Source organism: Bombus impatiens, unplaced genomic scaffold (assembly GCF_000188095.3).
Source record: "Bombus impatiens unplaced genomic scaffold, BIMP_2.2 scf_0344, whole genome shotgun sequence".
In the NCBI taxonomy this organism is placed as follows: Eukaryota; Metazoa; Arthropoda; class Insecta; order Hymenoptera; family Apidae; genus Bombus; species Bombus impatiens.
Window position 1 is genome coordinate 1,280,957 of NT_176763.1, and position 14,518 is coordinate 1,295,474.

The window sequence follows — 14,518 nt, forward strand, 5'->3', positions numbered from 1 at the left end:
AACATATAAAATTTACAAACCCTTGTTATATCTACGTCCAACTATAAAGATAGTACGATTAATAGAAATATTATCAATATCTTGTATGTTTCTCCCTACTTAAGCATCAATAAAGAGCTACTCTCCGCACGCCATTGACAAAATTAAAGATTTTATCATTTTTAATGTAATTTTATCCCAAGATTTTTGTGAGTTAGTCTTAATTCTTTTAATTCCTTTAAAACATACGTTAATTACTAATTGTATCGATATGCGAGTATAAGTGATATCGTGACAAATTACTGCTAGTTTCTTTTGTTAACCAGCCACACGAAATTCCATAGATGTATGTAGACTTTCGTGACTGACTGTATAATAGGTACGCGATTTTACGACCGTTTTCAACGTTCATCATTACTAGCCTACGAGTTCGTAGCGAACCACATCCTCGCGTACGTCAAAACTCGCGGTTACTTCGATTTTACGATCAATCGGAAGTTTATACCCACCATCGACGTGTTTATATCGCGCGTACGCGCATCTCGATGCGCTCGACCGGGCCGGTGAATCACGTGGCCTACTAGCCCACGTGCTGCTCGTCCCCGAGCGAAAAAGTTTTGTCCATTTCACTTGAGCGACCAACTACTCGCCGCACCAATTTGGTACCAATTTCACTGCTACAAGAGCATTATGAAGACGTCAATCTTTGATGGGAGCGCTTCCACGGCGAAAGGTCGTGCGCACTGCTTGCGATTTAAATCAACGTCCGTAGGGCTGCTGTGAAAACGACAGAAGTAACTCGGTCCCCGAAAGGTATAAAACCGAGGGCGGACGTAGATCTATCGTCGCCTGCTGGAAATCGCCAACGTACCCCGTGTTGCGCCGTAGCATTCTTCCCGTTCAGGCTTTTCGGGTGGGAGAAGAAAGTAAGAGTAAGCGGGAGGATTGACCCTCTCGAGATTCAAACAGCGTCGCGTCGCTTCGGTAGCAAACGCTCGTGCGTGAAACCTCGGCACTTGCTTTAATTTTACAGGAAATTTATCGTATTGGCTAAGTTGAACGAACGAATTGCTGGAACGAATGCTTTATAAGCTTTGTCAGGGTCTAAAGCCAGTGTGGGACTGTAGAACGATAAACGATGCGTCCAAAGTGGAGATTTATGGAAAGCTTGGGAAATTTTGGTGGTGGTTGTAGTAAGTTGAAAGAGAATTTAGAATGTTGAACTACATATTATTACTGTCTAAGACTGGAAAACTCTGAGATGCTATAAAGGTTGTCACAATTGCACCTTTAAATTCAATTAGGACCAATCTTGTAATTGTAACTCGTAAGTTCAGATTAAGTTCTTCTATTGATTCGATTACCGCCAGGGAATTAGGTAATGTATCTTCCATAGCAGGTAAGGATTAAGTATTTATTATATCGAAGTTTTAATGCGAACAAAACGAAAAAATGTTTAATTAGAATAAGCGTTTAGCCGATAAGCGCTTATAAAGGAAATGATACGACACCAACAAATAGTAGGATGGAAATGATAATAAATGAGAATAACTTTGCAACAAACAAGAATTCCTACAAATTCTTTCTGTTCTGCTGCCATTTCTATTTTGATGAACAGTACAGGTTCTATACTTATTTATAATGCACCGTACGTTGTTAAATTAGAAAACTATTACGCATCCTGTCACCAAGCGCAAATCACCATCTAGCAACGTTCATGATTGAAATAAATATTTCACGTGCGTAAAAAAAGAAAGTTGCATAAGGTGAAAGTGAAAGCGAATGACAAGTTAAGGAAGAAACGGAAAGAAGGAAACGAGAGCAAATCATAAATGTTTCCTTCGACAAGACAATTACCCGCTGCGAACGAAACGATTACACGCGTTCGGGGATCCAGCGAGACAAATCGATATACTCGGATTCGGAATTCGATGTTTGCCTCTAGATAATGGTCGAATAAACCGGCGAAAGTATCTTGTAACGAGGAAGATAATCGCGCGTCGTTATTAAGACAAGCAACACTGGCATAAGGGCGGTCTTGGGCGGCAGACTGGCCCATATCTTGAGCGCCCACACGTCGCTTCGCTCCGCATTGTCGTCGTCGAGTTTTACGCCAGGCCATTAACACTTCCACGACAAATGAAAGGGCCTTCTTCTCTTCCTGCTAGCACAGTGCGCCAAATGCACGAGCACAGACGCAAACTGACGTGACACGTACACTACAGTTCATAAGTATCCAAGACACCTTGGACGATATGTAGTAACACTAAGTACGTGAATTTTACCAGACTCAATTACAAATTAATAACGTGCAAGTTAATAATGAATTAGTAATTAATAAAATGCGAATTTTTCTGTGTTTAAATTTGCAAGAAAAATGCGTAAAATATACATACTGCATGGACATGTATAAAATACCCAAAATACAGTTATATACAGTTGTTATAATACTTGATAAATGACTCAAACCCCTGTGCAAGTACTACTTTCTTGAACTATTTTCACAAAAATATGAATTTTGTGGAAAATCATAATAATTAATAATAATGTACATAATATTCAAAAATATCTAAAATAAGGTATTCGTTATATTTACACGATTCAATTCATTTCCTTGATTGTATTGACAAAAGTTTGTCTTTTCGTTTTGCATTCGTCTAAAAGAACGTTACATTGTGATAACTAACAGACCACGATTATCCATACGTTTATGAAAAATTGAAATGTGCAAAAAGATACGGAATGCCCGCTATATGATGGCTACGAAGGATAAAATCATCGTACTTTGATTTTATTCGTAATTTTCTAAATAAAATACATGTTGTCGAAAATAAGCAAGTGTCAGGATACTTTTGAGCGGTAGTATATATCGCAACGCCCCCGGAACGAGCAATTACGGGGACGCGTGTACGCGCAGCACCGGGCCTTCGAGAATTATATCGCGGCAGCACGGATACGTTGTTACGCTCGAAATTCGCGACGGTAATGCTCAGGGCGAGAGCACGATAACTGCATCTTACGTGTACCTTACGACCCGGTTTCACAGTTCGAGGGACGAACCCGGAGGAGTGACACCGTTCGTAGGCGGAGAATTCATTCTACTTGAAAAATACCCAGAGCTTGCTGTTAATGGTTTGGTTTGCAAACTGTAGAGAAGTTTGGCAAAGGGGAAACGCGATTTAACATAGGGGCCAACTCGAACAACGTATGTACAAGCTTCCCATTGTTGCACCGTACCTGTTTACATCCCTGTAGTATTATTCGTCGGTATAAAGGTGTGGATTTAGAAGAATAAAGTTTCTCGTGACATATGCTGTATTATATCTAGAAATCGAATTTTAATAAAATAAAAAAGAATACAATGCAATATATGGAAATATAATGTACAAGTTGCATGACAAATAATGTTTCGATCTTCATAAAAGTTTGGGGACAATAATTTGAAAATTGATTGCATTCAAGTATCTAATATCACTGTATGTTAAACTAAATATGCATAAGTGATGAAATTGCATTCGTCAGAGTTCATTCCGAAATGAATATTTGATCGAAATTGTAAAGTAGGTTCGGTGTTGAAATCCATTTAATTTAGAGCTTCCTTTGTTATCGTTTTGCTTCACAATGCATCACTGTCAATGCTTTATTTTTATTATTCTATATCAGCAATTAAATTAGCAAGAATGCATTTTCTACTCATGAATCATTTATAGAATGTCTCGATCTTGGTAGTCTATGTCGCTGCCCTTTCGCGCGTGTCTCGCTGCATCCTACACATCGAAATCACTGACTCATGAATAATATGTTTGCACCACCGCACCGCAACTAAAAGCACAAAGATTCAATTCAAAACACCGGGACACACGTGAACACTTCCTCTTAAAAGCATTCAATGAAAATATCGTTTTATAAAAAATATTGAATAGAAATGAAACTGTTTAGAAATCTCTAGTCTATTTTCAAACGTTACAAACGGATTTCTACATACAAAGTGTTATAAGCGTCGGTATTAATCACCAAATTTTTCAATCAGCTATTATATTTCATCATTTATATTTTTACGATGTTCAATTTTTCAACTTTGTCAATGTTCTTTTCTTATATAATTTAGTACCATATTTTAAACTATCGACATCTTATTTAAAGACCATATCTTCTTATTTACAGATTTCCAAGTATCGATAACAAATCTTGACGCCATTCCTTCCAACAAAATTTGTTCAATTAATTTTCCATTTCGATAAAAACGAAAAGATTGACAAATTTATACGTTTGCGAATATAAATAGCGGAGATTTACGTCGTCGTCTAAATATTACAACAAATACTTTGAATATTTGGCGTATTATAATAGATCACGTGTATTTTATACACTTTTGCACATTCTAGTTTCCTATAAACCCACAAATACTCGTAATCTATTTCATATCGTATCGGTATTAATCAAGTTGTATTACCTGAACATGGCTGCGTTTCTGTAAAACGATTTCGTAGATAGACACAATGTATGTATCACGAGAGAATGTTGAAAGCGCTGGCTCACCTCCATCATGGCGTATCATAATTAAGGAAATCGGCTTATAATCCGACAGTTATGATCCAGTGTCCCGATCATAAATACAGTTTTGATTTCTGCGGTTCAGCACAGCAACTATTTGCAACTTGCAACGGATCGTTAATCGGCAACGATAAGTAAGACGACCGTTTCGGTTCCCGGTCGTGAGCAATGAACACAGATGCACAAGAAGTAAGAAAAGTATCTTGGTTTCACTTGGACTTATTTCGTGCAATAATAATCGAACGGTTCGCGGCGCAAAGCAACGCGATTATACCGCTACGCGTCCACTGGTTTCCATTTTTGTTCGCAAACTTCTTACCGTCGCGAATTATCCGTACTGCGTATCCTAATATGCGGAAAGCAATTAAACAGGCTCAACCTTCTTCGCATTGCACAGCTCCGCTGTAAACAACGGTACGTTCGAAAAACATGTAACAATATATCTCCGACATTGCACGAAAGAAATGCATTTAATCTGAATGCATCAGTTTTATACGTATAATGCGTTCCACGATTTCCCAGCAAATGGGAGTTCTTATTTTGATTTATACTTAAATAGATTTATATCTTTGAGAGCCATTTTTTACATGAAATTTATTACAACACCTTAGGATAGTTCATATCGAATGGTAGCAAGATTTTATAAACTATCTCCATGATGCTCGGTAGCAAGTAAGTCAACTAATTTGCATCAATGATAGGTCAGCAGCTGCTCGAGGTTATGGTAAATGCATACCTATGAATATATGTAATGAATTGCATGTACGTATCCATTTTTGCTGCAACAGAAACGATAACAATGCCATTTGCGAGAAATTATACTCTTATTTGTGTTTCCAACTATAGACAAAGTAAAAAATTAGCATAAATGTGAGATACAATTAATGTAAATTCAGTGTCACAAATATTAGCGTGAGTTGTACTAATTCCATCAAATTTAGAAAAACAATATATACATATGTAAAATAATATCAAAATACTTTTTTACTTATCCAAGTTTAAGAAGATAATAATTATCTTCAAATCAATTTCGCACAAACTGATCGAACTGAGATTTCCTCTCTCAATTTAAATATTCAAAATCGAACGATCAAAATCTACGATTTGCTTTTTCTTTCCTTTCACTTCGTCTGCTACTCGGAGCGTCAATTACAACAGACGAACCGTCTCGATTCCTCGCTTCTTATGTCACATAATCGGAATTTGATTTGGCCGAAGCAAACGTATATTATCTATGCAGCTGAATGAAGTAACCGCGGATAAATGCGTGTTTGCACATAAACATGCCCGGTTCTTTTCTACGACGCAGGTGTATGCATAATATCGTACCAAGTCATAAATAACGAGGTTGCCCTTTTCCTATTTTCATTAGCGTCGAAAACAGTAACCTCAAACGCATTCCTCGACGTATTAAATCTGAATGGAGGCGTATCTTATTGCGTGATACTGTATTCGCGCCAACCAGCACGAATTTACTTACCACGGTTTCCGTTTCCTTCAACGTTCTGATCACCCGTATACCTCGTCGAATCCTATCGTTTATCGATTTAACATAATCGCGATCGCTTCATCAAAGCGGACAGGCTCGTATAAAAGAAGACGCTCGTATACGAGGAGGTGTTGATTACCGAAAGCAGCAGTTCGAGGTGCATACGTGCGCGCACGCACACTCCAAAGGATCGAAGCTGGTGTTTTTTTCGTTATCAAGGATCACGACCAGCACAGCAGTGGTACGACCGGGCCAGACAGGCTGGCAACACGTGTCGCCCTAGGCAAATGACGTCAGTCCTTGTAAACATACACTGAATCCTGCTTTCCTACGGCGGTCAATCTCGAATACGACCACGCATGCCTTGCCAACCTTTGAACACCGTACATCCATTAAATCCTTCGACGATGGCAGGATTAGAAATTAATTTGAAGATAATACGAGACAACCGGTGTCTGTGCGGTCAGACGACCGTTCAATCGGTTTTCAAGCAAAAGAAAAAAAAAAAAGGAATATTTCTTTCGGGAGAAACTGGATGATGGAAAGGCTATCAACGCGGCCCGTTTACGAAAAGACTTCTTATCTCTGCACAAATTAGCACCTTTCTTTATGAGAAGTGGCTGCTTGATGATGAATGATTTAACTTAATTGGGAATATTTATATTATTTCCTTGTTATTCATCTGTGTGACTTTGTAGAGTTAAAATATTTTCACATTCACATTGAATTATGTGCAAGTTACTTTGATTTAACGCATATCGTTTTGAAGAAATCATACTCACGCCCAAAGATTTTAAAGTATATTCTACTTTAACAAAGCTTTAGTACTTAAATTGTTATTTGAATTATTCATTTACAATTCACCTTTTAATACAATTATTGTTACATCGATAAGTATATTTTCCTTAGCATGTAAAATATTAGACTCAATAATATTCTTTCATACTTGTTAGGCATTACTTACTTAATCTTGTCTAGTTTTGGTAAATATAATAACTAACCCAATTCCTTTAAACAAAGGCATGCGCGATTAAAATTTTACTTTTAAAAAACGACATTTTATAACCATCGATTTGATATAAATTTTAAATAATAACTTTAAATTTTGCCTCGGTATCGTTAAATATTTATTAGCAAACGCCGAAAAATGTAGACGAACAATTTTCCACGTCGACGAAACACCAGGAACAGTTCCGAGCGATAAATCGGGCTCAACCTCGGTCCACCTTTTAATTAATCGATTTAATGCAAATCACGGCGGTAGCTTAGCCAACGGATACCTAGCGGTGCTTTTCATTCAGCAGGTATAAAAATGACACACCTGACGAGGAGTAGGCCACTGAATGGAAGTTACGATCCATCGAGGCCGGTGATGCTAATTTAATTGCCCTACGGTCAGCCAATGACTTCTGAATTGAGACATAGTAATAACTACTTAAGCAGCGACTAATTCACCAATACATCGGAGGTGTCCGCTAGCTAACGAGTTGACGGCTCGAAAATGAACTCCGCGCGCTATGTCCCGAAGCTAAAACCGATAACTCGTAAAATTAGAACTGATCTAACCTGAGAGAACCTCACAGAGGTTTTGATGCCTACGCACGACGGAATCGTGCTGGATCGTAACGCGATTATCGGTTGTATTGAATGTCAGTGATTCACCCGGAATTCTCGACTCGGTGGTCTTCGCTCGTCAGAAGACCTGCAGGATGAATCAGCTAAACTGCAGACCCGACCAAATTTACGCGTTCCCGAAACTCCGGTCGATAAACTAATATTAGATCGCATTCTCTACGTTCCAAGTTCTCATGACGCTATTAAATGACTTCCCTTATCCACTCAGAGGCGAATCGGCTGGCTCAACGAATGTCAATACCACACGTCGATCATTTCGAAGAATAATTCAGGTTTAATTTCAGGATGACAAGTTAATAATTTTGACAATTTTAATGACAAATTTAATATGTCGATCTTGTACATACGTATTTATTTTTGATGAATAAATGCACTAAACATCTTGTTAGGCGAACCGAACACCTTTTGTCTCCTTATTACATATAAAGTCGCAAAAGTGACTCTACTTACATCTTCTTGAATTCTTATGAAAACCTTCGAACAACAATTTTATAATACGCATCCTTACTGAATTAAATTATTCCTCCACTGGCCTGAAACAATATGGAGTAATAAGAGACAATGTGTATAATAAGATATACCTCTTTATTTCAAGTTTGCGTGCATGTAAAGGACAGGCAACGTATTTTGCAATAAAATACGTATGATAGGGACTGAGAAGTAAAAACTGCGTCGGCGAGAACAAAAATTAAAGATGTGCATTGTCTCTTCTTTCACCTTGCTAAGATCCAGAAGAAGGCATTCTGCGAAATCCCGCAGTCATTCATTTTCAAAGAAATGTTTTCAAATCGTACGTTTTTATTCATAAGTTCCAAAACGTTAGATACGCCTTTTCCTTACAGTGTATTCATATTGCAAGAACATTAATTTTTCATATAGAACAAAAATCGTGGAAACTCTCGAGATAATTGCGATATGTTTCACTATATATAACATTAGAAAATATATTTTATACCGAATCCTGATAGATTTTTGAAATATTTCACTGAAACTTGATCGGTCCATTTGTTTTTCTTGACACTCCATCGCCATCACAGGCCCATCCACGTATACATTGCCGAATCCAAACAGAACGATCTAATAATCCGGATCGGTATAAAGTGGTATTTGTTGTCGGGCCAAAAGGTTAATCCAAGGATCTAAAATTCAAGGAGATCCGGGCCTCGTAATCAGTAAAAAGGTTGATTTGATGTCGATTGAGAATATTAAAGGAAAAGGAAGTAAAAAAAAAACGGGAACAATAAAGGTGTCCGTACGCGGGTGTTCCGAGGTACGAAATTCATTCTGGTCGGAAATTGATCGAGTCGTTGAAAGCGACTCAAACGATCGCGCGTGAACGCCCGCGCGTTATGAATCAGCCAGTTGGTAATTGCGGCCAGATCAGATATAACGCCTTTTTGCGTCGTCATTTATCTATAAAAACAGAGATCTGGTGCAATGCATGTTTACAAATGATCAACACCACGCAATTTGTATTGCGTTGAGTTGCAGATAAATAGTATTAATTACTATAGCTAATTGCGGATGTTTATACCTGCACGGATGACGTTGAAAATACGTAGTAACGTCAAAGGTATACGTGAAATCTTTTACCCAAATCTTCTCCTAATCCCTTCGATCTTTTAAGACCGTACAAAATGACTCGTGTATTTTACCCTCTTTTTTAGTTGCCTTTCTTACAGATGAGGAACTTGGATATTACCTGATAAGACAAAAAAGAGACGCTAATTGCTTTTTCATGTGTATCATTAACGTGTTGCAATTTTCCTTACACAATCTATGTTATACTTTTGCGTTAAAATGCGTACGAGGTAAGGCAAGAAATAAGAAGGAATAATATCATACCTTGCAGAGATGCACTTTTTAAGTTATATACAAGCGTTATTCTACGATTTTTCGTATTTTCTAGAAACAGAGGAAATGACAATAACGTGGATCACTATGATTTCGAGCTGTATCCAGTAATAACTTCTATGAAAATTTTCCTTAATTTCTTGTTGTAATTTTTACAACGTTATCATACAGTTCCAGTCGTTCATTTTCATCTTACTGCGTAACGTCTATTGTTAGTGATGCAGTGAAAAGTTTATGTATGCTTCTGTGATTTACAACCGTTTACTTTGCGATTTTCAGAAAATTACAAAAGGTTAGATAAACTTTGAGAACTATGGTTTCAGAATATCAACGATAATTTGTTGTATATTATATTTCTTAATATGAAACGATTTTGCATGGCAATAGTAATATAATATGAACCACTTATGTGGTATATCATATAATAATATATATTTCCTATTTCTATCAACTTAAAAAACTTAGATAGCAAGTAATTCGTTGTTTTAGAAGCCAAACACAAAATTAAATAAAAAAGATAAACAACTGTTTAAATGTCGCCTCTACTCCAACAAACAAAATAATTTTTAATCATGTAAGGAAAGCTTTAACATTAAATTGAACCGAGAAATCACACGTAATAATAACGACCCTTCTACACTTTCCTCAAACTTAAAAAATCTTTTCAACAATGGAAAACTATGATCAGATTCAAATAAATCCAGATAGGATTGAAGATGCACTGAACGTACTCGTATCGCTTGTCCCATCTGTGTGTAACACTCTGTATAATATGAGCCACACAGAAGCCAAACTAATCAACTGTATCAATGTTAATTAATTGGATTCTGAAAAATTAAACACCAACGTAATAACGAAATTAAGAAACTTTCAGAAAATCATCTGTTTGGCTTCTGAGTGATTCATATACTTTAGATAGATCTTATCGTATATTTTTAGAAAATTTAGCCAAACAACTCGATATTAATCAAAAAATTCAATATTAGTTAAAAAATATATATAATATTTAGGGATAGTAAACGATTGGAATAAAATCATAATAATAATGAATACTAACAATAGAATCAAGTACATTAAAAGTTTGAATCTAACTGTAAGATTTTAGACATTTCATAAATCGACGAGAAGAAATTATACTTTTAAGTAGATTCAAACATAGACATTCCAACACTGTATAAATACATGGTACATACGTACACACTTTGAGAAATGCAAGTGGTTCTTTCGAATACAATCGTATCTTGAACAAATAGATCTGGATCTTTCATGAGTATTTTAATCAGAAAATTAATCCGTGATAGCTTTGCGATAGCTGTCTCTTTGTACAATGAATGAACATTAAATTCCAGCAAACTTGCATTGTATATTACACGTAATAACTTTTTCTTTCAAAGTTCAAGTACTTTTGCGAAACTCGATTATTTTAAACATGATTTATTTAACATTTTCTTAATGAAGTTTATGAACAGATTGTAGACATCAACATATATTAATTTATTCTTTTTCTAAAACTCTTACAAATATCTTTTAGAATATTTTGTTATGTTGCACTTATGAATAATTCTAGCCAATTAATTCTTCTTCTAATAATCCAGTTTAATTATTACATTCTGTACGAACTTATCACGTGTCCTAATACCAGTGAACAAGGGAGAACATACTCAAACCTTACAAGTACTCGTATATTTTATAGTTCCAAATTATCCTGTATACGCTTATATACCTTTTAAATACAGAAAATGCCAAATCAGATACCACAAAATGAAACTTTTAACGTTACTTTTAACATTCTATTTTAACATTAGACCTATTAAGCCCGGTTTTCAGATCTTTTTTACGGTTACTAAAAGTATACAGATATTTTTGCCCAAATTAACGTTCATTTTTATGTACATACATATACATACATTACATAGTATCATTTGAATTACGCCGATTTATACGTAGAATATTTAGACCTAGTAATAGACATATCAGAAATCGGATATTGACTTGAATTCCTGACTTCGTATCGAACTCAATCCCATCACGGACGACGAATGGCGCACAAACTCTATCCCGTAATGAAAACAAGGCGACATAGCGGGTGCAGAACCTTCAACGTTAAATTCCTCGCATCCATTTTTCCCAGCGTAGTTACCACTTGGAAAGAGTCGGCTTTTGCCACGCATGCATTAGTCGCGATAGCAATCGTGCAGGTGGTATAGTTCAGACGTGACACGATTATGTCATCGGTCGGATAAACTGTCGCTCCAAGAACGTTACCACCTTACTTATACGGCGTCAGACTTCTCGTGGATCAGCATCGAGACACCTGCATACCTTATCGGCTTAGTTTACCGTCTCCATAGTTCCTCCTACCCTTCATGTTGTACCCTTATCAGCGGACAACCGGTCGTTCTTCGTGTTTACCCTAGGCTACGTCATTCTACGCGCCGCGAACCTGACGAACGCAGTGAAAATATCCTGCTCCGGCGAATCACCGCCCTCGTTAAGCCTAGAAAATCTCACGGCGTAAAGTTATATCGAGTTGTTGTACGTGGAACTGCACCGCAACAGGGCAGAGAAATTTACACGAGTTTTAGCTTCGATAACGATCAAGAGGGAAATCCCTAATTGCTTCATAACCCTTCGTGTTTATGGGCCGAACACATGGTATTAACAAGAGTTGGATGAAGAAACGATATACAACATCATACGCTCACTCACTCGTTTGCTTATTCCATCGAACAGAGTTGTGAAAATATATAGATGGCTTTTATTAGGAAAAATTTGTTTAGTTGACATATTTTACAGGGTCAGCTTGTATGTGACATAGATTGCGCGTGATCGCGAAATGAATATTTAGGTAGACGATGTGTGACATTGCAGCCTACATTTCTTTTTAAATATCATAAATATCTTAATATTTTAAATATCATGTAGAAAATAATATTAAGCACGTCCATTGCTTAATATGCTTTTTATAGTCACGAAGGAAATAATAAATTAAAAATTAATAGCAATTCGTAAATGAAACGTTACGGTAACGTAACTTTCGTCTTTAATGGGTTAATGTAATACGTAGATACCTTAAAAATAGTTAAAGAGTAGATTTGTGTTACACCCATATTTGAATAGCATGAAACGGTGTTTGCTCACAGTTTAAATCTACTTTCTAGAAAGAATACGTATACTGAAACTTTGTATATAAATTAAACATTGCGTAGATTTAAATACCGATATCGATTTTAGTTACGTTTTTAATTTAAAAGTAATTATTTAAAATGAAACAGAATATGTATATATATAACATTGCAAATATGCAATGCGGAGAGGATTACAGAACTATTTTATTGTAGCGAGTAAGTATGTAAAGATTTGCCATAACTACTGCTAGTAGCAGAATTATTTTATCATCAGAGCCACACGTATGTATATAACCCTATACATAAATTAAAAATTTCAGAGGAATATACTTCCTGAATTCTTTTACGTTTACGTAAACACACAAGTCCCAAATATTCAGAATTCTTCGTTTTCGTGTGTCCAGTCACGTTCGCCAGCGTCTTTAATCACTAAATCTTTTAACATGATGTCACTGTATCGCTTTTATTGTACCATCTTGTCATAATTTATTATTTATATACACATAAATGCAAGATTGGAATTTTGAGCAATAATTTTGTAGCAAATTACAACAATATAGATGGAATATTTTTGGAGATATGTTAACGAATTGTAAATAACGAGTGATTAATTTTTTTATTGAAAGTCTCTGCATAAAAATGGTGTACAATGTTTCAAAATCACAGTCAAAATAAAAAAGTAAAATATATAAAATGAGCCCGAAAGATAGTATAATCCAAAAATCAAGGAATCGTTTATATCCAATAATCATTTATGATTAACATGTTTATCCATAAAATAAGAAAGGAAGATCGAAGAATAATTCTTATTTCTTCTTACACGTCTACGCGCTTGTCGTGGGCGGTTCACAAAAAGTCACCTGACATGGTGCCAGGTTGACGAACTCAACGCGCTTCGTCTTTCTTTCCCTACTTACTCTCAAAACATGTTAATAACCTTCATATATTGTCCGCTTTCCTTTTTCTCGTGCCACTTCCACGTTTCACCCTCCATCACTGAATTAACATTTCCAATTTATGATAAAAATTGGGCGAGTCTGTTGTTATTAGTTTGAAGTATATCGTCGTTCTTAATTGGTCATAAAGCAATATAAACGATACGATTATGGCATATTCGAAATGGGCAATGTTTTAGTTTTAAATAAATTATAATTAGGAGCATAATGATTTGCAATTGGAATCGTATACTTTGAACATAGAATAAAAAATTGGAACGAAGTGGAAATGGAATAGGACAATACTTTGGAATATTAAATTGTATATAGTTTTGCGTAGTATGTGACAAATTTTCGTAATTTGTTAGTGATAAAATAATACATTTGCTATTTCACAGTATGTTCCGCGAAACTTCATAAGAGTGTCACAAGACTGCAACGAAGTAAAGCATAATAGCTGCACCAACATATTTCACGTATATGCTTCATGCATATATTCAGAATAAATTTCTTTCTTTAGTGGAAATTGCTTATTCAGTTATTTTCAATGCCTTTGGTGAAGTTTGCTGTAAGCAGCAACATCTGAATTTGCATATCATCGAACGAATAATGGACAAGTATTGATCGCGATGGAAACAATGTATTGAAAGGTCACGTACAAATTCTGTATTGCGATTAACATCAAGACATTTCGTGTCGGCCGGTCTGTGAATTGTAGGAATAAAGGCAATTCGATTAGTACACCGTGATTGCACAAACGTTACAACATTACGAATTCAAAGAAAACTGCATGTAACACGAACGCGTGGATTACAATATTAAACTGCAGATCTGAATTAGATCGTGATTACAATTTTTATATTTTACAGTTTTTACAGAGCAGTAGTTTTAAAACAATTATTCCCATGTTTCTAAGTTATTTGATCTTAAGATGAAAGATCTGT